We start from the raw sequence: 26,509 nt of genomic DNA on the forward strand, positions 1-26,509 counted from the left end.
TGCAGTTTGAAATCTCATGTGATCTCGTTAATTTCATGAGTCCAGCAACTAACCACTCTTACTAGATTGTATCATGTCATCTCAACAAGAACAAATTAAGTTGTTGAATTTCGTACAGATCCTACATGATTTATTTACGTTCAAGATAGAAACATGAAAATTTTGTGTTAAAATTACAATGTAAACTTTTTTAATGTAACAACCACCCAATTTACTTCTTTCGGTATACCAAAAAAAATAGAGGCGGCTGCTCGACTTGACTGAGATGGATGCCTTCCTGAAACCACAATCCAAAGCGTGCGAGACTGAAATTCCGTGCAGTGTCGCGAGATTTAACATTGCATTTAACATCATATCATTGACTTACTTCACTCGAACATGATATGAACAATTTAATCTACCCGCCCTGCATATTATGTCGTTTCTACACTATATACCGTGCTGCCATGTGGCACGGTGGTTAGCACTGTTGCCGCACAGCAAGAAGGTCCTGAGTTCAATTCCACCATCAGGCTGGGGTCTTTCTGTGTGGAGTTTGCATGTTCTCACCGTGTTTGCGTGGGTTCTCTCCGGGTACTCTGGCTTCCTCCCACCGTCCAAAGACATGCAGCTTGTGGGGATAGGTTAATTAGATAATCCAAATTGTCACTAGGTATGAATGTGAGTGCGAATGGTTGTCTGTCCCTGTGTGTTGGCCCTGCGACAGACTGGCGACCTGTCCAGGGTGTACCCCCGCCTCTCGCCCTATGACAGCTGGGATAGGCTCCAGCGCCCCCCGCGACCCTGAAAAGGATACGCGGAAGCGAATGGATGGATGGATACACTATATAGTTACACTTAACTTTAAACCATGAGGCAGTTGTGTTAAATACACGCAAGATGCTTACATAAATCCAAGAGCTGGCCAATCCCTTTTTTTCAGTGTAAAAGGACTTAGCCATCTGCAGTATTTTAAAGAAGGGGTGTATTTTGCTCAAGAAGCATTTTAGAGAAATTACATTGTGTTTCTGTAACGCATCCCTGGTTCGCAGGTTGAGGTATGCCACCTTGATGGATCACTCCTGCCCTTTTCTTGTTTTTCTTTTCTCTTCACTTCCTCGAAACATCGAGAAGATGTAATACCACTGACTTTCAATAATCCCACAGATTTAACGGGTTGTAAACACACTGAGGTTTAATCAAAATCGCTGTCGGTTTGTTTGTTTATTTGCGAGTTTATTTGTAACGTGTACGTTCCACTTGATTTCTCCATTTCTTCAGCAGCGCTTCCAGTCGTGACAAGCACTGTTTCATTTTAGTGTAATTGCATACACAACACTCCCTTCCCATAATTACTCACTAGCTCATCACACCCAGGACATGAAAAACTGAAAATGACCACATCTACCATTTGCAGCAGTGTGTGTCATCTTCATCGCATCCCCCTCCTCCTTCCACCTCCTCAGCCCCTGAAATGCCTCCTTTACCATTCGTTAGCATAGCATCTCCGCTCAGCCTCGGCCTACCATCTATCACAGCAGACCAAGGCAAATGGAGCTTTCAGCTGAGTGGTGATAAGGAATCGCAGCCACATTAAAACATCTGTCACACCTCCAAAGCCATACTCGGCGTGTGTGACAACGGCCAGGGAGGAGGGAGGAGAGTGAAGGGTTCAGGGAAGGAAGAAAGTAGGATGAAAGTAGGGACAAATAAGAGACGGGATAAAATGTGGATAGACAGATCATTTTAACAATACTTACATTTCTGACATCTTTGTTTGTTTTTTACTTCCATCATCATTCATATTCTACACTATAAACCTTAGTTATCTTAATCAAGTGCCCATACTGTAGGTGGAAGCCATTCAATATAAGTCTGTATTTGTTGTTGTGTTTTGACCTTGTTTTGTACTACTGATGCCACATACTGTAGTTTTTAATTGTCTTTTTTTAACACCAGCAAAACCTCAGTGAAAAGACATTGGCTTCTTTTCCAGCTCTATAAAAAATGTTTGTTTGGGTAAAACATAAAGTTAAAATGCTGTCTTTTTTAAAGCTACTGAAGTGTAGAAAAGAGCATTCCATTAAGCTGAAAAAAGAGGGTATCACATCCTTCTCAGCAGCTTTACCTTTGAACCCAGAACTGTCTTGCTGTGAGATGACATTGCTTGCCACTGCACCATTATGGTGTGTGAGGACAATAATTTGACTGTTTAGAGGCTTGTACAAATAGGCATTAGATTGTAGACATATCCAATGTCAATTATATGCACTGGGGGAAAAAAGCATGCTTTTGCTTTTTCTTTTTCTTATTATGCCCTTCCAACGCCTCCACTAAAAATCTGCCTTTTGTGTTTATGGCAGTTTATGTTCAATCTTGTTGGAAAACAGAAAAAAACAGTAGTGACCACCAGGTGTAAATAATGGAAACCAAGCATGCGGTTTGTCTGAATCCAAAATACACTGACTCTCATTCAGTCACAAGGGTTTATTTTACTTCAGCTAAATTTTGATCTGTCCTATACCCAAATTGGCAAAAAATACCTACAATTTGGTATAATTCTTCTTTTAATTTCTATACATATATTTTATATATAATTTTATTATATAATTTTTATACTTTAGCTTTGATTATCCAAACCAGTATCATAGCAAAGAAGCTATAGACACATGCATTTCACACTTTGGCGATGCTTGCAGAAGTTGCAGTACATTGCACTACCAGCAGAGGGAGGTATTTTATTTTTCAACCAATCATTGGAAGGTGTTTAAACAGATATTGCTAACACATTTAAATGAAAATACACATCAGCCACCTAGGTTAATCCTTTCTGGCATAGTACCCTGGAATTTAATTCATAGCTTCTTTGGTCACTAGCAATTTCTTAGACTTATTGGAAATATATCTTCTCCCCAATGCTGGTACTGCAACTTCTGCATGAGTGTTCATTTCACGCTTTGGAGAGACAGAGTGAAATGGACATAATGGACTGACGTGTCTTTTGTGATTAAATCGTGATTAAAGGTTGTTACAAGATCAAGGACTCAACGTAATTAATATTAACTTAATATTAACTTGACGTATAAGCACGTCCAGGTGCATCACTTCCTATATTGTTATTTATTATTATTCTTGCTATACAGAAAATGTAATCTTTGGTGTGTGAAAAAAATTTTTTGAGGTGCTTTTTTTTCTAAATGTCATCTTAAATGTTATCTTTCTCCAAAGCATGGGGTCAAGGTTTTTGTATAGGTCTAACTTTAACCTTATTCTGTTTGGGATCTATTTTGGATCAGGTCTAATCACTGGAGTTCTTCAAAAAACATAGTTTTCCTTTGAGTGCTGCTCAGATGGGACATCCAACCCAATCAGACCAGGTAAGATGACATTCAGCATATAAAGCCCACACTAACATTTGATAACTGGTACTAAGCAGTTATACCAATACTGTGTCAGTGTTATTCTGACCCAAATTTTTTAGCCCAGTGTATTTGTGTGTATATATATATTTTATATAGTTTAGTTCCAGCCTTAGCACAACACATTTTACTTCTCTCCCTGGTAAGTCCACACGTTGAAAGAAGAGACCAATTTGGCATTTCACATAAACACTAGGATTAGGCTTTATTGATTAGACATTTGCTTTGGTGTCATTGACACATCTGTACATGCATGTATTTCCACCAGTACTTTTCGTACACAGCATCTTTTCTCAAAGTTTTCAGCAATGCCACCCTTTAGAAGAAGCACACGTTTTGACAAATCTGGAAAGAACAATAAAGTAAGTCTCCAAAGGACAACGCAATTACAGCAGCGCACATCAAAAAGCACAAATTTGACAAGATGTAGTATCTATAATTACTTACCTGCCTTGTTTTACTCAGATTAAGCAAATTACTTGAGTGTCTTTTGGGCAAACTGAATGATTGAGATAAATCCAAGCAGTAACTGGTGCATCATGTGTATTATCCATGAATGGCTTTGTATCTTAGTCCAATAAAGAAGCCAATCTAACCTCAGTTTTAGATTTAAAGCTGTTTTCTGATTAATTAACTCCAGTCTTTCAGGGGTGTTTTTTTCTTGTCACTCTGAATGTGGATTGGGGTGATCAATGCACAGCTACAGCTGGTTGAAGGGGACCAAATCCATTGAACAGTTGATTTGGTTCCATTTTACCAGCTTTAGCAAAGCATTTTAGGGTAGAATCTGGTCCAGAAGAGGTGACAGGAAGAAGTGAAGATGCCTGAAAGAGACAAAGCCAGAGAAAGGAAATGATAAGAAATGACGCTGTTCACACCCACGTGTCGTCAATAAGCAGTAATAAAACATTTGTACAAGCTGCAACAAACCAAACAGCACAATGCATCAGCAAACAGGCATTGATTGCTAGAAAAAAATGTTGCCCTTAAAAGAGTGCATGTTACTGCTTAGAAGAAGCCAGATGATACAAAAAAGGTATGGGTTGCAAAAGACCAAGGGAAAACGATGAAGAACAGAAGAGAGTGAGTGAGCCAGAAGGTAAGACAGAGAAAGGGGAATAGCAGGTAGGACGGGTGATGAAAAAGAGATGAGAAAAACAGAAAGTGGGGCCCTGAGAGATAAGAGAGGAGCACATATAAACAATGGTTGCAGACAAACTTGAAAAAACAATGAATTCATAACCTAACTGCCAATACTGCTAATGAAGCCAGTGGATAGGACAGCAGGAAAATTAACTCACATTGACCTCTAGCCTTACACGTGGAACATCTCCTCCTCTCTCCATTTCACCCAGTCTCTCCTCACCAGCCGTTACTGTTCTCACGTCTATGCACTAAGTTCTGGCCCATAGTTGGGCCTGTTCAGTGTGGTGGCACAAAGATGATGTACTCAGCAGTCTTGCTGCATGGCTCTGCTCGTCTTTGGAACAACTCACTCATTTCCTGGTTCAATTAGCCTAGCTAATCATTTAATCATTAGAAAATAAACTTTTTAAGCAGACTCATGGCCCTAGAAACGTATTGATATATGTTGTGTTTGGACTGTACTTTTTCATAATTGACTGATCTTATATGATAATCAATGGCTTAACTGAAATGACAAACCTGCTAAAGACTGTTTTTATATTAACAAAGGAGCCGATACATAAGTGGACATGGGAAAGGATGGCTCGTACTGAAAATTATTAAACTAAAGTTTTGTTTTGGACTCTAATGTGAAAAGATGCGTACCATAATGTGCATTGGTAGCATCAGATACAAACTAGCTGGAACAGACCACACTAATCTGCAAATGGAGCTTTCTAACAGAACGGCCACAAGTAACTCATCGGGTATCCTTCCACACTAAGCTTATATAGGCTGAGATTTTTAAGTGCCTTAAGCCTGCCCACGGTTTCTCTGTACTGAACACGGTCCCACCCCTTTCTCATTCAAATCCCAGAACACAGACATGTGGTCCTATATAAACTAATTCAGATAAATTCAGATATTTTTATATTTTCAAAAGCATTTTTTTCTTCAAGCTTTCGCCCTGAGCCATCATTTGTGAGGTGTTCACCGGAGTCTTTTGTGGCAGGACTGGGTTTGTTGGTGAAGGTCATTTTGAACTGTGGGGGAAACTCAACTGGTGAGTACGCTAACGCTGACTAAACTTTTAACAGTTTTCCTAGTTGTCAACAAATCTCAATTGTCATCTTTCCTATTCCACTGGTGACAATGAAAACACACACAGTTTATTCTAACTCAGTCCCACCAACGCCATACTGGAACAATAAATATGGGTAAATCCACAGCTGAAGAAATTCACTGTTTGTGCCAAATTGAATAAAAAAAAATGTTGTCCAGCAGTCACAGCCTGCTCTGTGTAGCTCTACTAGGATTTAGCACTTAAAAATGACACGTGTAATTGTGAACTTTCAGTTCTGTATTAAATCTGTCAAGATAAGAAATACAACAACCTAACACAAATTGCATTAAAAAAAGTGTAAATACTAGCTGCGGATGTAAAGACAGGGTCCGTCCAGTATTTCTTTCTCTCTCTTTCCATCTATTTAATAAACTTGCAACCTATGAGACCGGCAAATTGATGAGGAGGACACATCCTTGAGTGAGGAGGAAAAAAGAGGGGGAAGAGAGAAGGGAGAATGACAGGAGGAAGAAAGCTGGAAGTAGCACACAGAGGAGAGGACAAGCCTGCATGGCCTGAATTCTCTACCTGTCCTCGAGCTGCAGTTGCTCTACCTCTGCAACATGCAGCACTGCAGTGTGCACGTGTGTGCGTACTCTGTGCTTCCAACAGAGTATCCTGTGTTGATTCTCATGTCTATATTTGATCCTGGTGTTGCAAGTGTGAACTGTGCCTGTGTAGAATGTTCACACAGGATGGATGGTGAGGCCAAGTACTACCCGGCAAGCTTCTCTGTGTGGTCAAGCACAACTATCAACTTCAGAGGAGAAAGCGCTGCACGCTGAATCCTTTTCATAGCAGGATTTTCAGTAGATTGAGGAGAGAATTCCTGCCTGTGCTTTATTCTTGCAATCTGTGGCCCACACACTCATCAAACAGGCAACCCTCCTTCACCCCACACACCTCCACTCAGATCTGACATCAAACAGAATCATTATAAACAGAGCGTTTTATCATTAACCTCGCTCAGATGCCTGCTGAAGGCTTCACCGGTGAGTGCTCTTTCAACATTAAACTGTAAGACAGCTCTGTCAAGATCACAACTACAATAAGTAAAGGTGTTAAGCATTCATAAGTTTAGCAGTTCAGGAGCTCAGCGAAGTGGACTTTATATATGTGGGTCGGTCGGAGTGCTTAGTGTGTGTGTGTGTGTGTGTGTGTGTGTGTGTGTGGGCCCTCTTGCTTGCTGCTACTGTAGGTGCCCTCTATGAGGCTGACTGCATGGTTGGAGATAGGCTGGCTATTTTTCTATTCTGGGACCGTGCTGTCCGCTGCATTCCTGCCCTTATATTGGAGACAGAGGGGAGGAGGAGTTGAGGGTTAGGGACAGCTGGACGCCTGCAGAGGAGCGAGGGAGAGACGGAGCGGTAAAGACAGTTAGGGAGTCATAGTGGGAAGGTCAGTGGGGGTGCACGGCGTCCCTGGGGAGGCTCACACAGTACAGGTAGTGTTACGTAGCAGCTGCCTGCCCACAGCTAAGTAAGGCCCCAGCAGGAGGAGTGACACTTTGAAACCAGTCCCGCTGTGGACTCTGTCACTCTTGCTCACCATGATATTTTCATTTCAGATGTATGGCCTGACACTGGGGGCTGCACTAATACAACCTGCCATACGCAGCCACTCCCCTCACTCTATCAGTCTCTTCTCTCGCTGACCATGTCATGCGTTCTGCCTATCAGTGTCCTACTGCTTTTTCGGTGTCTAGCTGACTGACTGCCAGACCTTGGTTCTCCATCAAGCGCCAATACTGTGGGAGGGCGAGGCCAGGAAACCTGTCAGACCATCACTTCCTGTCACATCAGTGTGAAACCCCTGATGGTTCTGAGGGCCACTGTTGCAAAATAGCCATTAAAATCCACTTAAAACCACAATAATCTTCTGTAATGCGGCATTTAAATGAAGCAGATTTATACAAAGCATCCTAATGAAGGTCTGTGTGCATGTCTGATGAAGATGTTTGCCAGCTGGTAATTAGCTTAATGCAAGGCGCACCATAGTAATGAAACAAGTTGACCTGTGGTCAGGCTGTAAACTTTATCTTCTGTGGCTGGCTGTATTAATTCCCTCTAATTACCTAGTGACTAGAGGCAGAGGGAAAAGTGGGACGTATATCATCAAACTAAGCTTAGACATTTCAATTAAACCTAATTTCTATGGGAGATGTGATGTAAAATAAAAGTCCATAAGCAGAGACCAGCCCTTAAAGACTTGGGGGCTGGTGGGTCAGCACCTCTCAAAATGAAAGGACCTGTGCCACGAGGTTAGCAGTGCTAATGCTGCTGCAGTCCACTGCAGACACCGCCTGGCTGCCTGGCTGGCTCTTCTTCTACCACCGACCCCTCCTCCGCAGCATTCGGACGTGAGCAGCGCCCAGCGGTTGACTCAGCATTTTTCTCACGCCTGATTGGTTGATCAGAAGGGGAGGCAGTAGTGTAACAGGGCCCGTTATCCTCTGCTCAGCTGGTTCCTCGCTCTCTCCCTGAAGATAAAACACGTCTATTGGATTTAAAAAAAGAAAGTTTCCTGACCTTGTGGCGACTGCTTGCCTCAGGTGCCGCACCGCGACTCTTTCTTTATCAACCGTCTCAGGGTTGCTACGGCCTTTGATGATTCTATCTCAATACTGTAGTTCAAATTGTGGAGCAACGTTGACATAAACAGTGAGGGCAATTGGTAGACCTTTGTGTCTTCCAAACTCACCTCTCTTTGCAGTGGATAAAATACCATGATCGGGTTTGCTTGTGGCCAATAAATGCATCTTAGCTTGGGATCTTTAATGTCTCTTTCATTAAGCGTGTATGCAGCACTCATACTTTGTAATTATTGCAGCGTTTATCTTCTGCTGCTTTTGATTTTACCTCACAATGATTTAATCCTCAAAGTCGCTTTATTCCTTAACCTTTTAATCTAACGGCAACACCCTTAAGACGATCAATACCTATTTAGATGATATATTTAATTATATCCTCACGCTTTGGCCCTCCCACCACCACAACATTTAAACAGGATTTGACTGTTTTCAGCACTTTAATTTCCTTTTTTACAAATAGGACTAAAGCCTGTTTCCTTAATAAACCCTCTCTTCGAGGACTTTGTGAGTTTTCACACTTGGCAGGAGTGAAATACTTTTCATTTAAGGAGCTCTACACAAACTTTTGCCATCATGCACTTTGGATGCAGACTGCATGGGCTAGCCATGAGCTAGCCAAGGTTAAAACAGTGATGAGACAAGCATTAGACTGTCCTGCACTTTTATACTGCTATGTTATATGTCAAAGATATATTATGTATATATAATGAACATTAGCATAATGACAACAAACACACTTAGACATGACACTAGCTATTCTGCCCTCTGCTCTCATACTGGATATTACTGTAGAAAACAAATGTTAGTTATGCATTTGTTTGGCTTTGTGCCATTGCATGTTTAAGACAAAATTCATACAGTTTGACCCTGCATATAAGTTAGCATTGTGACTAATATTTTCTGGTGTAGTAGCATTTCTTCTCAAGTATGACTTTGCTAGTGACAATGTTAGCAGGTGAGATATGGTTAGTCAGTTGGCTGTAAATAATCGGGCCATGGTTTAAAAAAAATGGTAATATTAACTCCTCGCTCTTAAAGGCAAGAACGTATATTTTTAAAGTTACATTATAGTCGATTTACAAGGACAAGACTTTGATAAATGAAAAAAGTTATATAATGCAAATTTAAGAGCAAAGGGTGAGACAGTAAGTGTCCTTAATGAGCCATTTTATTTGGTAATTTCACCAAATATATATTCTGAAAGTTGGAGCCCTATTTGGATCTCCTCACATAGCACACATGTGAGTCTACTACAGTTTTACTGCCCTTTGGACCTATCCACACTATAGCAGCACACCATCAATAACTGTAATGAGATTAAAACACACACACATTAAAAAAAAGCACAGGAAAGCTCTTATTCCTGCCAATGTAGCTGTGTGTGATTTTATGCGATAGAAAATGCTGAGCTGTAGCTTCAAAACTTAAATGGAATTGGTGTCTAAATATGCTGGAGACAGCCAATATCTGTAATTACACGCTCATAAACTAATGTAAAGATATAAAGAATTCCTGCATACTGGGCTGTCAGTAAACTTCTTGGGAAAGCAGAGGAGATAAATGGCTCCGATAGACAGTAATGAAGAGAAAAGCCCCTGTTTCTCAAGGAAAAGGAGATCAGATAAGGAGAATGAGGAGTGCTCCAGAAGTTAAATTAAAACAATTTAATGAGCAGGTTTTTGATTTTTAAAAGAACTCTTTGAACGATATTAAGGGGGAGAAGACGTCATCCGGTTCGGAGAATGATGTCATGATCCATATGCAGTGGCTGCCAAACCGCAGCAGACCTGCCTTCTGTCTTCACCTTTCTTTCTCCCCTTCTCTTCTCTCTCTCTCTCTCTCTACCTATGCAGGCTGATTGTCACTCTGAGCACGCTCCCCCTGCCCCTCCCCACCCCCACTCCCCCTCACCCCACCCCACCCCCTTTCTTAACGAACCACCGCTGCCACTTAGGTGTTTTAGTCATGCATTACAGGCTGCGGCAGGGCCACAAAGGCGTGCTTGATATACACTCTGTTGTGAAACAAAAAATCCAATGCAGTTAAAGTCAGAATGGGCGCTCGGGTGTAAAGATAGCCCCGGCTGACGTGTTCTTTTCTATCGCCAGACAGTGGGACACCCACTCTTTTAAAGCTTGAAAAGCTCACAGAGACGGAGAGGCTTCATAACAGTGTCCTTGTTTTAACGTGGGACAAAAAGGAACTAAAAGAGGGCCTGAGCTAGTTAGAGCCATCTAGATTACAATCAGCAGCAGATGAGTGTCTTGGTTGTTTCTGTGAAGACGTGTGTCGGGATGGATAGGTGTAACTAAAGTGATAAGGTTTTCACTTACAGGCAACATAGTGGGAATAAAGAAAGTTACAGTGTATCATTCTATTGATACATTTTATTGGTCTTCTAATCATTGGTTGGTCATAGATGAATAATTTGGCTATCATGTTAAATTATGAACATAAGTAAACTACAAGTTTGAGCCTTCTGCATCATTTAAAGCAGGGCTAATCAGTGTCAGTATATGAATAAGGACTACTCAGGTATGTGAAAAGGGGCTGCTCATATTGAGCGACTCAACAAGGTTGACTCTTCAACTGTACAGTTCCTTTTAGCTAAAAGATCTTCTTTGACATTTGATTTTGCAGTTTCCAGTTTTACTGCTTAGGTTTATTCTTACTATCATCATTCATTCTTTCCACTTAACAGTAAAAACGATAAAGAAAAAATGAAAAGCAACCTGTTCAGCAACGATACAGTGCACAAACTACAGATAGGTTCTCATTATAGGGCGTCAAACTACGGTGTTAATCACAAGTCTCTGGTGTCACAGAAAAACATAAATGCATAAATGATGTCCTTCACATACTTTATTGCAATGGCCAATACGTCACGGCACTGACGCCACAGAGCAACAAAGTGCACTGAAGGAGTCAATGGTATGGATCACAATCATGTGGAAGAAAACAGGACTCTAAATAAATGTCAATGTCGGTCCGACTCTAATAGAGACTGTAAGAAAGTTTAAGGGAACAAATCTGTGCTGCTTTAATCTCCACTACGTTTATATAAAACAACTGTGCTCTTTACTCCACCTTCAAGTCATTTTTGACCAGGATATGTCCTTCAACGCACATATTAAACAAAGATGTAAGACTGCTTTCTTCCATTTGCGCAACATCTCTAAAATTACAAATATCCTGTCTCAGAGTGACGCTGAAAAACTAGTTCATGCATTCATTACTTCCAGGCTGGACTACTGTAATTCATTATTATCAGGAAGTCCTAAAAACCCACTGAAAAGTCTTCAGCTAATCCAAAATCCTGCAGCAAGAGTACTGACAGGGACTAGAAAGAGAGAGCATCTGTTTAAATCCAGAATTGAAGTCAAAATCCTGCTCCTCACATACAAGGTCTTAAATAATCAGCTGATAAAGACTTGCTGATTAGAGGGCTAGTCTGGTCTTGTTTTTCCTTTACTGGCCAAGCAGGCATGATAGATAGCTGCTCCTTCCTGATCTTGGTTCTGCAGGAGGTCTCTGCCTGTTAAAAGGCCCACGTAAGGCCTCGAGCAAAAACAGTTGGACTCGATGACTATCTGTTCTGATTTTAGAAACAATATCACTTCAATCACCAGGATCATTTTAGAGAGTCACTCAACTTGTTCTTTTCAAATTCACAATGAGATCTCATCCCATTGAGGTGCCGTGCTGATGCCCCCAGATCCGACAGGAAAAAAATGTTTTCACTCTACGAAGTGGAATTCGTTGAAAAGAAACCATAACTGCTACAATAGCCCCAGGCTAATACACAACCCACTCATGATGTTCACTAAACCTATAGTTTCTACTGTAGCCCTGCTGCTGATACAGCACTACTTCTGGTGTGTGAAGCCCACTGTTACAGATGGTAATCCAGCTATCATATACTGTAATAGTCTCTGTGCAACAAAATGGAAGCAATTATCTCAAAGCACACAACGATCGTTGGAACAGATCACAACGCATAACTCTTTATTGGTTTGGGAGATTTACTTTCTGCGACTGGCTCTCTCTCTTTGTAATTCATGTTCTTTACAATTCTTCTCTTCTTTTGTTTCTTCTCTTCCTTTGTTTATTGATCATTTGTTCCTCGGCTTTCTCGTTAGGCTTGAACCCCTTCCTGGGGCTCTAACGTAGCCTTCGTGCCACCACAACTGCCTTCTTCCTTTCTCTTTTCTGTCCCCTACCTTGCTCTTTTTTCCTTCCTCTTCAATAACAGAAGTTCTGAGCAGTGAGGTGATGACAGGGGAATGCTAAGTAGCCTTGTCCCGACGCCGCACTCTCCTCCTTTTAGATGTATGTGTACTTACAGGAGGGAAGAGAGGCCAGACTCTGCGCTCTGCTTGCTTGACTGACGGACTCCCTGACTGACATGGTCATTTTACCAGCGGACAGTCCACAGCTGACTCACTGCTTTTGCTGCCTTGCAGGCTGCTCCACTAATCTTCCTCTTCTATCGTCCTGTATCACCGGCTGTGGCAGGCTGGCTTGCTGACTCCCTGACACTCTGCACTCCAGCACACTGCTCCCAATTACACTCCTCCTCTGGTAGACTGAAGGGAGAAGGATGCATGAGACCCCACTGAGACAGAAGACGTGCTGTATGCACATAGAAATCGCATGGGTAACTACTGCACTTAATGTAGATCATTGACGCTAAGACACCAGACACGCAGGCGCCAATTTATTCAATAAGTAATGTATTTTCTCCTAAATTTGGTCAAAATTACGATTTCAATTACTGCCTGTTTCAAACATCTACAAACCACCAATATCAAAACTCATAGTTGCACTAGAGGATATGTGCAGACTAGACAAGATTCAGTCTCTGGAGACAATGAAGGTCTATGCAAAATGTTTGTGCTCTTGACTAGATAAGAGCCACAGGGTTAAATCTATTGTATTCTTTCATGTCTTCTCTTTTCACTCACCCTGAGATCAGTTGTATTTGAGGGCTGCCCCTGCATGAACCTGGTTCAAGAAAGGTCTTCCTGTTAGAAGGCCGTTTTTCTGCCCCACCGTTACCAAGTGATTGTTTGTAGGAGATATACAAAGAAGAAGGCGGGATCTCTAATACTGATTTAAGCTTACTCATAATGTGCCCTGACATTGACAATATTGCTAACTATCAATATAACTGAAAAGAATTCATGTTCTTGACAATATGATTAAAACATTAAAATGTTAACTAGACTTCATGATGGAAGTCTACACCACATTACCAGCACAAACTACAGCAGTCTCTGTTTTTTTTTTTTTTTACTTTAGCTTAATTAGCTTTAAATTCAATTCAGTTTTACTTTAAATTGTACAGCACATAGCACCAAAATCACAACAACTGTTGCCCCAAGGAGCTTTAATAGATTGATACATATTCATAAATATTTTATACAGGTTTTAAGAACTATAACAGTTCCTCCTGTCCTTCTTCATGAGAATTCCTCTAAAAATGAATCTAGAGTACATGAAACCATTCTTTCCCACAGTCTTCCTTCACTATTCTCATAACCAGTAATCAAAATAACAATGTGCCCAGGAATGCATTATATTCTGAGATATACCTTATGAGATACATCAGTGAAACTCTACTTTATATTCCCTGAGATGCCTCTCCAGGCAATATATTTTTTGAAATACTGCGGGACATGGATGGTAGTGCTCTCAGGCAGGAGTTGCATTACAAAAGACACTGGAGCTGTTCGTTCAATAACCCAAATGTATTTTGAAATAATTAAAGGGAAAAAAAAGTGCTTATTCTGGGACAAGTGATAGCCACAAAAGAAACAATTAAAGTGAGAAATGCCTTTTTCTAATTTTTTGGTCAACGGACAACTATTGTGTCGTAAAATTGTAAATGTTATGACCTTATAAACGCAGACAGAGTGTAATTAGAATATCAGGATAACTGTAAACCCTAGCGGTAATCATGGGGAGGAGGGGTGTCAATATAAGGGGACCTCGCATGTGAAAATATGTGTGTAATCTCCAGCGAGCAGAGAGAAACAGTAGCAGAGGGGACGCAGAGGAGGGGGATGTGGTCCACCACCAGCACCACCACAGTGCCCTTGTTCCTTTAATTACTTCCTCTGCTTCACAGCTTCACTGCATAACAATTATCCTGCGTGTTCATTTGAAGGGAGCAGACCCCCTCTCCTCATATCGTGCAGTAACGGACATCAGACAGGCTGTGATGTCAGCAGCATCGCTTGATGTAAAGAGAATACTAGTGGGAGCCATTAAATTAGACTCGGGTTAATGCAATTGTCTTTTACAAACACCCCTACCCACCCATCTCTACCTCCTGCACAATAAACATGAGCAAAAGTTGCCCGTAGCATTGCTCAGTCCACATGTAAAGTTTTGCCTTTTCCTCTCTGCATTGCATCTTAAGAGCATTCAGCAGATACTAGAAGAAAGGCACTACAGATTATAAACCCCGCTTATGTCCCATAACTGCTACCATCAATTATGCACTGCTGGAATGTTAGATTCTTCAGCTTTTAGTGCTTTAATGTGAACTTACTATTTTTGCAGTGCAGCACACTCACAAGGATAGGAAGGGGTTGGGTCTTTTGCAGTCTATTGGAGTCTAATTCAAGCAGATGTCTGTTTAATTGATCGAAACAAATTACCTCAACATTGATCTCTGTCCCGGCCTAAGCGACTGATCTGCTTTTTGGAGCCACACTGTGTGTGTGTGTGTGTGTGTGTGTGTGTGTGTGTGTGTGTGTGTGTGTGTGTGTGTGTGTGTGTGTGTGTGTGTGTGCACGCTCGGGGCAGGGTGAATCTTTTTTGGCTCTGACACACTCAAAGAGAACGTATGGCTTAATCGCTAAATGATAAATAGTAATTTGCTTTCTGATTGTGCTGTGTTTTCTTCATTGATTGTGAGGTTTCCTTTGAACTAATGCACCATCATTCTAACATTAAACTGCTGGGCCAATTAACTAATTGACTTTTAAGGCCCATAATTATGAGAAATTCATTAGATGAAGCCGTTTATTATCAAGGCCTTATCTTCTTTCTTTCATTGGTTGTAAATTGTCTCTTATAATTCCAGAGGCATATGTACTGTACGACACATGTTCCATCACCAAAAAGCTCTTTCTGCGTCTGTACAAGACTCCGTTAATGTCTAAGACCAAAAGAACTTTTATAGGCCAAAAAGAGACATCACTACTCATATAGGTACACGTATTTGAGTTTTTATATTTTTTTTAAAGCTCTGCATACTTAAACCAAATATTATACATATAAACTTTTTTTTAAAAAACTTTTGGTTTTGGATTCAATATTTTTTAAGCCTCAGCATCAGTATTTTGTTTACAACATGCTAGGTTTAGGACCTAGAAGCATGAGCACTAAGTTATGCACTAATGCTAACTTGTTTGGTTAGCAAACTATAACTATAAATTGCATGGAGTCAAAGCAAAGAAATCCATATCTACTAATTAGTGCTAAGTAAAAAAGTGATAAAATACCACAATTTCATTCATCAAAACTGAAGTACAAACTTTCAGATTACCTGAACCACAAAGTAAGCTATACTAGTTGTCAAATAATACTTAGCCTAGCCTAGCAAAATATAGATTGGTTACAGCTGCTTGTAGTGGCACAAATCTCAAACAATCTACCATCCAGACAAGTGGAATATTAAGTTAAAAATAAATAAATAAATAAGCGTAAAGAAAAAAAACCACACCCTCCAATTAGCATATTTATCCTTCAGTCATTTTTCATTCATTCAATGAATATAAGTCACACACACGTATGTGTTTATATATACTGGAAAACTGCAAACTTTGGCTGAAGCCTATTGCTGATGCTACAGATAAAAAAGCTTCTACAGCTAAAGAAACAAATCACTGAGCTACCGCCCTCAGAAAAGGTGCATTACAACCATGTAATGTGAACATTAAAAAAAACAGAACATAAACAGCCAGATGAATCAATACTGTGGCTGGGTCTGTTGGTGTTACATATACATTCTAGAGCTACTTTCTGAGTGTTTATGTGGCCATACCCACATTTCATTTAGACCGGTATGTGTGACGGTATCTATGTGTGTGTTTTATATATGTGCCCATTGTGTGAGCAATGACTTTGCAGGGGGTTTCAGATGTACATTTCCCCTGAGATTAGCTTTTGAGACATAAACATAGAATGGGATATAATAGGCTATGTGTGTGTCCTTGTATCAGGGCGAAACGACACATACATTACCACTCCACCGCATCTGTTTCAACTTCCATTACTCTTTACCGCTATTATATTCCGTAGATTGCTGCCGAAGCACACTTACTATAAACATGATTAAAAGAGAAAAAAGTCCCGGCAATAAACTCTGACACTTAATATCAAACGGCTGACTTTACAATCTTCTCTCCTACAGTCTTGTCTTCTACTTCCTTCTGTCTTCTGAGATACACAGAAATGCAGTGCAAGGAGGCATATTAACAATTTAAGAAACTAAACTCACCTATCTAGGGCACCATTAAAAATATAAAGGCCTCATTTGGAGCCATTTGTTCTTCTATCACTACACACCTCATGATGCCACATAAAGTCACCCCTGATTAAAATTCGAGTTATATTCAGGGTTGCGGGTATCTTGTGTACTGCAGAACCCTGCAACCATGTTTTCACCTTTTTTAGAATAAAAATGAAAAAGGAACTTCACAAATGTATCATTTTTCCAAATTTTGAAGTAAGCCATCAGCACTATAACTAGCTTCTGCAAGTGTTTCTTGTTGGTAATTGCTTAAAACATGTTTCCTTATCGTAATGCACATAGGGGCACTGACAAAATAAAAACACACATGGTGTGTTTTTGTTTAAGTAGACAGCAGCACATTAACAAGATTTTACATTCTGAAATACAATAATGTACCCTGTGTGGTGTGCACTGTGTAAAGTCACAGGATATACACCAAACAGACCCTCCTGATTTGGTTACGCTATAAGCTGCAAAAAATTCCCATCAGTTGCCATTGCTGCCTTCTATCACTAGTTGCTGTTTCAATCGTTACCTATCACTTTTCAATGCATATGTTAGTATGTTCTTTGCAGAGCTGACAAGCTTGGTGAAAAGCTTTAAAATATATTCTGCTTCTGTAGGAAATTATTTCAAATGCCTTGTAGTGATACTAAAGATAAGCTATATATGAGAAGAACAGGTAATTAATTTATGGTATGGGTGGTATAAATAAGGCTACTGTGGTGTCAGAAGACACACCTACTAGTTGGTAGAAATATCACTTAATCTCTAACATTCTTTACACTAACAGAATCAGAATCAATTAGTGGTGGACAGAAACATAAGTATATTAATACATTTTTTTAAATCCCAAAAATTTGGTGGCATTGTCCAACAAATCATCAACCTAACAGTACGAATAGCTGTTTCAGAGAGGGTGAACATCTAGTGAGGCACAGTCAGCAGATTAACAGCGAGTGTTGCTTTATCAGTCTGAAGAAAGAAAAAAAAACACATGAATCTGGTCTCTAGCTGTTTCTTAAGGAGAAATACTGCTCATAATTAAATCAAAGTCTTTGTCTTCATTTTGATTGTGAATCACTTTGTATATTCTGAGTTAAGTTGGTCAATTTGAATTGAATTTAAATTAAATGTGTTTAATTAGTTTGTGAGAAATTTGAGCAGGAAGGGTCATTAATTAATCCTCTGAGCTCTAATCCTTCAACAGACACTCTTGTCTGCGTGGTTGGTGAAACATCAATTTACAATCCATTGATGATTAAAGCTAGGGTTGGGGTTCAGTTAATGTTGACTCCTTTTTATAGAATTTAAAGAGAAATGTAAAGAGATTTCACTTAAAATGTAAAACATTCTTGTTTCTGTTTAATATATCTGGCAAAAACCCAATGCTACCCCTAATCTCCAATGACCTTGTGAGTCTTTAGTGTTAAGATGCAACTGCATCACTTTATGCCTAGGGCATAAAATCATAAACATCTAAAAGCTTTTGGACAAATGCCTGTATAAACTCAGAAAAAAAGCAGGTTTGGCCTCTAACATAATCTTGCCCTGGTTGATTGACTGGTTTGCTTCAGCTGACAGAGAGTGGTGAATCAAGCACTTCTTTACACATGCGTATAGTCAGCTGGATTGTAGGCTCTGCATTAAATTCCATATTCACAGAGGCAATTTTTTTGTAAGTTGCTACAGTCAATGTTCCACATGACTGATCTGTATGTAACTACCACTAATCCCTCACTGGGCCTGTGGATTACAAGCTTTGCCTTTGCCCTTGTGTGGACTCCAAATGGGGAAACAAGTCAGCCAGCCAGCCAGCCGGTAAGCTGGCAAGTCAGCCAGCTTTGGCATTGGACTAAACAGCCAGCAAAGAAAAGCTGGAAGAGAGGGTCGGGGAAGCCCTGAGAAGAAGCTGGAGTTCTCAAGGTGTGTGCATGCCTGTATGTGTTTATGTATGCGTGAGTATGTGTGTGTGGATGGATGGATAACTGTCTAGCGCAGAGCGAGTCAAAGCGGTGGCATTGGTTTACTTTTAGCGGGGCCCCCCAGTCGTCCAGCTTTGGCTGTCTCAGCACGGTGCCGCAGTCAGCATTGTTGCATATTTAATGTCCTGATGAGAGCTTCCACCTGCTGACACAGGCAAAGTGACAGAACAATACCCGCCCAGCCCCACCTCATACCCCCCCCCCCCCCCCCCCCACACACACACACATACACACAGGAGGCCCTGAACACCATCATCAATCCAGCCTTCGCCTCGCCTCATCTCACACGCTCACTCGCCACAACTCCCTCCGCTACGATCCTACTTCAGTCTACGCTGCTCTCTCGTTTCCCTTTTTTTCCTTTACCACCCCCCACCCCATCCGCATCTCCTCTATCACACACTTACTACTGTGCCCTTCTATCTTTGAATTCTCCCACAGTACAACGACCTTTCCCGCTGCTTCTTAAAAATCACTGCAATAAATCCCTCCAACATAAAAACACACTCACACACTTGTACTTACTCACAGGCACACATACTTTACGTTTCTTTGTGTGTGTGTGTGTGTGTGTGTTGGGGGCGCTGGGCAGGGGGTCTTTATGAATATGTTCTCCAGTGATGTGTGGAGCCTCTTCATTTGCGCCTGCTAAGATTAGAACTGTCTCTCATATTGAAGCTTAATTAGCTTTGAAACAAACACACGACTGCGTGTATTGTAATGTTAAACAATTCTTCCTGGCACGAAGCTGTTCTTCGCGTTTATTACCCACCCCTTTTTTTCTCTCCTTGAAAAATCACATTGGCAGGAAGTGTAATCCGACTGCATATCCCTGTCAGACCAGTCGCTCCCACACAGGCACAGCACCCCGGGGTGTACACCTGACCAGGGCCAAATTACCGCACTGAAACTGGCCCAAATAATACCTGAACAGGGACAGGTAAACCTTAAGTAGGCCACATACAGTATTTATATACAAAGTAGGCCAAAATCCATACACTAAAACCTGACATGATTGTTATACCTGCTCCCAAACCACACCCGGATTAGTCACTGTTCCAGCACACATAGACATACTGTGCCTCCCATACATACTTAATCAGAGCTAAAAAATGATTACACAAAGACCTGCATGTCCTGCTGGCTCAGCATCCTGAGACAGATATCATACAGGCTCACACTGTGGGTTTGCCTCATCGTAAGTCTTTTTCGTTCACTTTTCCTGTCACTTTTCTCTCTCTTAGCTGTCTTGTAAATGCCATAAGACATAAACTTCCCCCACTGCAAAGAAGTTGACAGAACAATCAGACCAAGTAACTTGAACGAGAAGTGAAAAATTTAGACTTCTGATTTCAGATGTCTACAAGTAGGCCAACAAGTCGAAGCCAGATCCAGACAGCGTGACTGCACGCAGGCGTCTGAGCGCAGTAATCTGTTAGAGAGGCCTGCAGCCAGTCTCTTCTTCTTCCTCTTTCTGACCGTCCTCTCAGGCCCATGCTATCCATTAGCAAGCATTTAATCACTGCACCATTTACTGGAAACCGCTGTCTGTCTGTAGTGTGGGTATGTCTACTTGTGTGTCATTTTGTAGCATTAGCAAATTCACACAATGTATTCTTAAAGTAAACAAAATGGACTTCTTAAAAACTAATCACCATCACAGGGTGTAGGGAAAAAAAATCCACTTTTGGCCAAATGAACTAAGAATGAAAGACAAATCTGAAAATCTATGACAGCCATGTGGAAAATGTCGACCAGAGTTTAGCTGCATCTACACTTTACTGATGTATGTATCTCATTGAGAAGCTGACTGGACTCAATTGGGCCACATCAGGGCAGAAAAAAAATTTCACATACCTTGCCTGTGATCATGTAGCATGCAGATAGATTATCTACAGCTAGGATGTGGAACTAAAGTAAAATCTTCTTCATCATGGTGGATTTGCTTTGCAGTTAAGTTTAAAGTTCCTTTCAGGTTGCTGCGCTGCAATTTCTCCCGACCTGGGATACATACTTCTTTACATTCCATAGTTGCTCTTGTTCATATGGGCATATAAAGAAGTATGTCCCCCAAGCAGGCCACTGTCCTTGGTGGCGCATCAGGCCTCACACCTCCTCCTCGCTGCCAGCCCAAAACGCTCGTCAATGGGGAGGGGAAAAAAAGTGTCGAATCAGGAACTGCGCTGACCACTGAATGCATTTATGACACTCACCAGTAGCACAGGCTTCAGGGTTCACTCCTCCCATCCCAACAGAGAGAGTTCTTTTGATGCTAACATGCCAAACTTTTCTGCCTATTAGAATAAGGACCCAGCTTTTTGTTCTGACCCGTGGACCAAAAAAGAGCCGAGATGATTTAAAACTTTAATTAAAGGAGAAATCCATGCAGCTAGTTTACACTTTTTTTCATTGAAAAGAAAACACCTACAGCTACCACCAACAAGTCACTATCAACGCTTAAAACACTATGAGTAGACACTTGTAATAAGCCACTATGTCTGCCCACTATGTGACCGCTGAGCTTTGAAATATTGTACATTATGAAGTGATTTTTCTCAAACACACACACACATGCACACACAGCACGCAATTCACCTTGAGTGTCATACTTAGAGGTTCAGCTGCTGTGGGGTGAAGGAGGTGTGGGAGTTAGAGAATGATGGGAAATAAGGGAGATGTTGCACTTACCTACAGGCAGATGTTGGCTAGAAGCCCCCCAGCACGTACACACACACACACACGCACACACACACACAGGCACACAGATACAAGCCCCCCCCACCCCCCATCCCCCCACCTCCTCCTCCCCTCGTCTCTCGCTTCAGCTGGGACGATGCACCAAAGAGAAGAAGCAATAAAGCGAAAGCACAGAAGAAAAGGAGAGTAGAAGAAGAAGTGCTTCGCTCTCTCTTCCCTCAGTCTGTGTCCCAGGTGCTGCCTCTGCAGTCTGTGTGTGTGTGTTTCGCCACACACTCACTCTCTCTCTCTCTAACATCCTCACTCTGATTCTCTCTTTCTCTCTCACCCTATCCTCTCTTTATAATCTCTCCCTCTTCCTCATACTGAAAACTTTTAGTCCGGTGAACAGCTGCTCGTCCCACCGGTCCTCCACCACTGACAGCAATTCCCCCCCTTTTTTTCCCTCACCTCCCATTCATCTACCCTCTCTCTCACTCTCGTTCTCTCTGTCTCACACACACACATAAACATTGTCCCATGTAGTCTATAGGCTGCCATGCTATGCAGTCACCCCCTGACTGCCCACTCCCCCTCATGTAGCATGTGCTCTCATTCCCTCTCTTTTTTTCTCTCCTGCTCCCATGCGCTCTCTCTCTCAGCCTTCTACCTCTTTCCCAGTCAAACTATAGCGGTGTTACACTTCCATGCTGAGCAGACGGTGGTGGTGATGATGAGGTTTGAATGGCACATGTGGTGCTGCACATGGTCAAAGTGGGGGAAAAGCAAGGGGGAGAAGGCCGAGCGAATTAAATTAATCTCTGTATATGTCGTGTGTTAATTTGTAAATGTATATCAGTGTGCATAGATTGTGTGTGTGTGTATGCGTGTGTGTTCAACTGCCCTTGTTGCTCCAGTGAATCCTATTCACCTGAAGTCCCTTCCCACAAACACAATCACAGACACACAAACACATACACCCTACCTGCTGGCACACACTATCTGCCCTCTCCTATTAGCCTCAGCCCCGAACTCCAACCAACCAACCAACCAGCCAACCAACCAACCACCCGATCTCCCTCTGGTACACACATATAAATACACACATCCCCCATCTCCTTCCCTTCCCCCTTCCTCCCCCCTCCCCATCCTCTCAGAGATCAATACCAATTTATAGGCAAATGCACAAAGGCTGAGTCGCGCTTTTAATGAATTGAACCATTGCTAACGTCAGACATCTAATGAAGGCTCTGAGAGAGGCGTTAAGAAAACCTATGGCGGGAGCTGCAGAAAGCGTGTAAGGGTTATTGGGAGTGTGTGTGTGTGTTTGTTTGCAGAACTGTAGGTTTTTGGATCACAGGTTTTACTCTAATTTCCAGTCAAGATCCCCATTAAGGTATTTAACTAATATAAGACAAGTTCAAGGATAAAATGCGCATGTTCTCCATCCACAAAACACTAATGCAAAAAAACCCCCTAAACTATTAGTAATAGAAAAGAAAGAAAAATGGGGCATGCACTGCTTCTGCTAATCTGCAATGTCAGGAAGTCTCTCTTTGTCTTTGTTCTGTCAAACTTTCAGCTTGAAGGACAATTAAAGCTAATAAAATCTCCATGAAAGCGTGCATTAAAGCATACTGTTGACACAGCACAAAGTTCTCCCCAATATTCTATTTGCTAACATACAAGGAACAAAAGACACATTCCCCTATATAAGAGTCCTTCCACAGTGAAGTGGAAAATGGATATTTTGTAAAAGCTTCTACGTGCATACATTTTCCACTTGTGTTTGTGCCTAACCACTCACATATTGTATATTGCTTTTCCATGCTACATAATCTGACTCTCATGTCTTGTCCTGCACTTTGAACACACAAAATGCCTGAGTGTATCAACTGCAAATGCAGAAGCTAGTATGTCATCTTCTCTATAGCCGCCCCAATAGCCCTTTTGTGTGTTCCTACCACTGTGTAACCAGTGCCATGGGGGCTGCACACATCAGCCCTGCCCGCCCAGTAATTAAACTAAAAGTCTCTTCCATAAATCACAGTCGTCTTCTTCTTTTCTCCTCTCTCGTTCCTATCCTATTTTCTCTCCCAGGGATGGAACGAAAGTTTTGTAAATTACCAGCTATGGCTGGTAAATGAGAGGGGCTATGCACACTACAAATCCAGCTCTAGACACAGACACATTAAGAAGAATTAAGCCACCTATCTAGCTTCTTTGCCATCATAGTCACAATATTCCTGGCGGGAATTACAATTCTCCGGGGAGAAGTAGCCAGTTCCTGCAGATTGCAAGAGCTGCTCAGCATGTAATGTGCACCCTTGCTCCACTACAATACATAGTTGGGAATGTACCATCAGACAGGACTTCTTTAGAACAAGGTGAAGTACTAAAATGTTTTCTCATACATGCAAATGAAATTGAAACAAATATAAACCTCTTCATTCTTGTACCCTCTCAACATTTAGAGTCCCTATGGTTAAGCTAACACAGTTTCACACAGGCTTCTTTTCATACCAAGTGGAGGATAGACACATTCCCTTCAGTCAGCTGTGTCTGCTAAAGCATGTAAAGCTATGGAAGTGCTCTCTTACAGGGATGGGCAAAGATACCCGACACTTTGCCACCTCCTGTCAGTGCTCTGCATGCTTGACAGACAGCTGACTACTGCTGATCTCCCTGGTATCTGCTAACTGGGTAAAATTAGCCTGGACAACGGCAACACAGAGAGAGAGAGAGAAGGAGAGACACTGGAAGAGAAGTAGGGGGAATGATAGAGAAGGATGGGAGCATATGCGGGACACTTTTAGAACCTTGCTCTTACTTTAAACTTCTCTCGCTCCTTCTCTCTGGAGAGTGACACATGTGTGTGCCCCGTCTATAGATAGAGCCGAGGCCCCGTTTGGACGGCCGTCCCAACACAATGATGCAACTGATAGAACTCACCTGTGCTGCACCATGTTCAACACCATGCATTATGTTCTGCTGCTGCCATATGGAAATATAGTGGCTCACATGCTGCATAAAATGCAGTGGAAAGTTTTATAAAAACTGGCAAAAAAAAAATGTGAGGCGATGTGATAATTTCACATGTGTATCATGTACATGTTCACAATCTGAGCAAACAGACAAAGGCAATAGCACAATAAATAAAAATTTTTAAAAAGTACTTTAAACTTGATGTACATTGTGTAAATTCATATTCCATAAAGAGAGACTGAGTCATTTCCACCATTTCCAGTTTTCATTCTAAGGAGTTTTCACTGAGTGTGAAATACTTGCTTCATCTGTCCAGAATGTTGAGTCTCAGAGATAACCCTTGACCTTTCAACCCTGTCCAACATGCAGCATGTTGTAACACTTTCCCTGCTACCACCAATCAAAAAAACAGCGGCGCAACAAATAAATAAGAAGACTGTTTCCAGCTCGCTCACTCACATTTGGAATTTTTTCTTTCAAACCAGCAGCTAAAAAACAAAACTAAAATAACAAAACTAAATACTTTACTCTGTGAGAAGGCGGACAAAACAATGGTACACATACAGAAACACACAATATATGCAGTGTGTAAGCACTATGAAAACAAAGAAAGCAAAATTTTAAAAACACTTATTCTACAAATCTCTAAACACACACTGAGGCACTTCAACACCTACCGTAGTAAAGGTGATCCAGATGGGGATGGTGGCCCATGCGGAGTGAAGCAGTCGCTGCAGGCGGAGTCTCGCCTCCCTGGGAGCTGAATCAGCGATGGAGAGTTTAAGGATGCGGAGAGGAAAAGGGGAGGAGGAGGAGGAGGAGGAGAAGGAAAGAAGGAGTGAAAGGAGAGGAGAGAAAAGAAGAAGGGGGTCATGGGACTTGTGACTATCTCTCTCTCTCTCTCATTGCTGGATGCAAAAGGAGGAGGGGAAAAACAGGCAGACCAAGAATAAAAAAAAAGACATGCATGTAGAATTGAGAGTAAAAATAGTGGCCATAAAAGAAAACCATAGAGGTTTGTGTAAGAGGATTCGATTTTGAAGTGATGACTGGGCAGTGAAATGCGTCAGCCGGCAGCTGCCCGTCCTTGCGCACCACACCAGGCCATGTAAAGTTAGAAGGAAGACAGCTGATCAGACTACCAGAGAAGGAGATGGAGAGAGATAGTGAGTGCTGACAGAGCTGAAGGACAAATCGGGAAGAGGGACAGGGAGAGGGAGGGGTTGGGAGAGCGAAAGAGCGGGAGTAAAGAGAGGCAGTGCGCAAGGAATTGAGGGAAAATAACGTAAAGAGTAAAATGAAATAGAGAAGAATGAAGGAAGGATTTGGAAGGTAGAAAGGAAAAGGCAGGAAAATGAAAGACAGGAAGGTAAAGTAAAAGGAAATGGGAAAACAAAAAAGAAGGGAAAAAGAACTGAAAGAAGGAAATGCAGAAACGCAGAGGTGCAATGTTTGGAAGAGGAAAAAAACAGAAAAATAAAAAAGAGCAGTTGAAGGGGGAGCTTTTAAAAAGTAAACTTAATTATTTCTTACTCTTTTCTGTCTTTCTTGTCCTTTTGCTCCCATATTCCACTCAGTCACTTTCCAGATATGTCGTCCAGAGGTTGGTAAAGGCAATTCCTCCGCAGAAAAAAAAAGATGAGGGAATGACTACAAAAAAGAAACAATAACAACCCCCCCCCCCAAAAAAACAACAACTTAGATATCAAATTCTTAAAGTAAAGTAAAAAAGGGGTTTTAATGATAAAAGGTCATCTGATACCGCTTATGAGCAGTGATTTGTACGTTGATTTTTTTTTCAATATGGGTGTCAAAAATAGTCGAAAGAACATTAGAATGAGAACACTGTGAGTGAGGGAAAAGCAGCGTAATCAGAGGAAACCCCCACTGTCCCACGATTTTTATACCAAGGTAAGAACCAGAGACACACACCCCTCTGTCAGCCCACCCATGTAGGCAAGATCCACGGCCTTATTTAGAGAAGCATGGCAAAAAATAGCCTCCCAAGTGTTGCTTTGAGGTGTCAGGGGTGGGGTGGGAGTGTCTGTGTACAGAGGGTGGGTGGGAGAATAGGAGTGACAAGATGGGAAAGACTTGGAG

The 26,509-nt window shown here is 41.5% G+C and overlaps 1 long non-coding RNA gene across 2 annotated transcripts; it reads right to left on the reverse strand.

Moving 5' to 3' along the window:
* Positions 1-249: 249 nt before the first annotated feature.
* On the reverse strand, positions 250-26,263 carry LOC146610774 (uncharacterized). 2 transcript variants are annotated; one of them, XR_014905001.1, is made up of 3 exons: positions 25,943-26,263; positions 25,087-25,169; positions 250-4,222 (listed from the first exon to the last, which is right to left on the reverse strand). It is a non-coding gene; the product is annotated as an uncharacterized LOC146610774 (long non-coding RNA). The 2 variants fall into 2 exon arrangements; XR_014905002.1 differs by having other exon boundaries at positions 25,087-25,591.
* Between the last annotated feature and the right edge of the window lie 246 nt (positions 26,264-26,509).

This window comes from Diplotaxodon limnothrissa, linkage group LG20 (genome assembly GCF_057381915.1).
Source record: "Diplotaxodon limnothrissa isolate DT_005_m linkage group LG20, D_limnothrissa_male_GT1.1, whole genome shotgun sequence".
Classification (NCBI taxonomy): Eukaryota; Metazoa; Chordata; class Actinopteri; order Cichliformes; family Cichlidae; genus Diplotaxodon; species Diplotaxodon limnothrissa.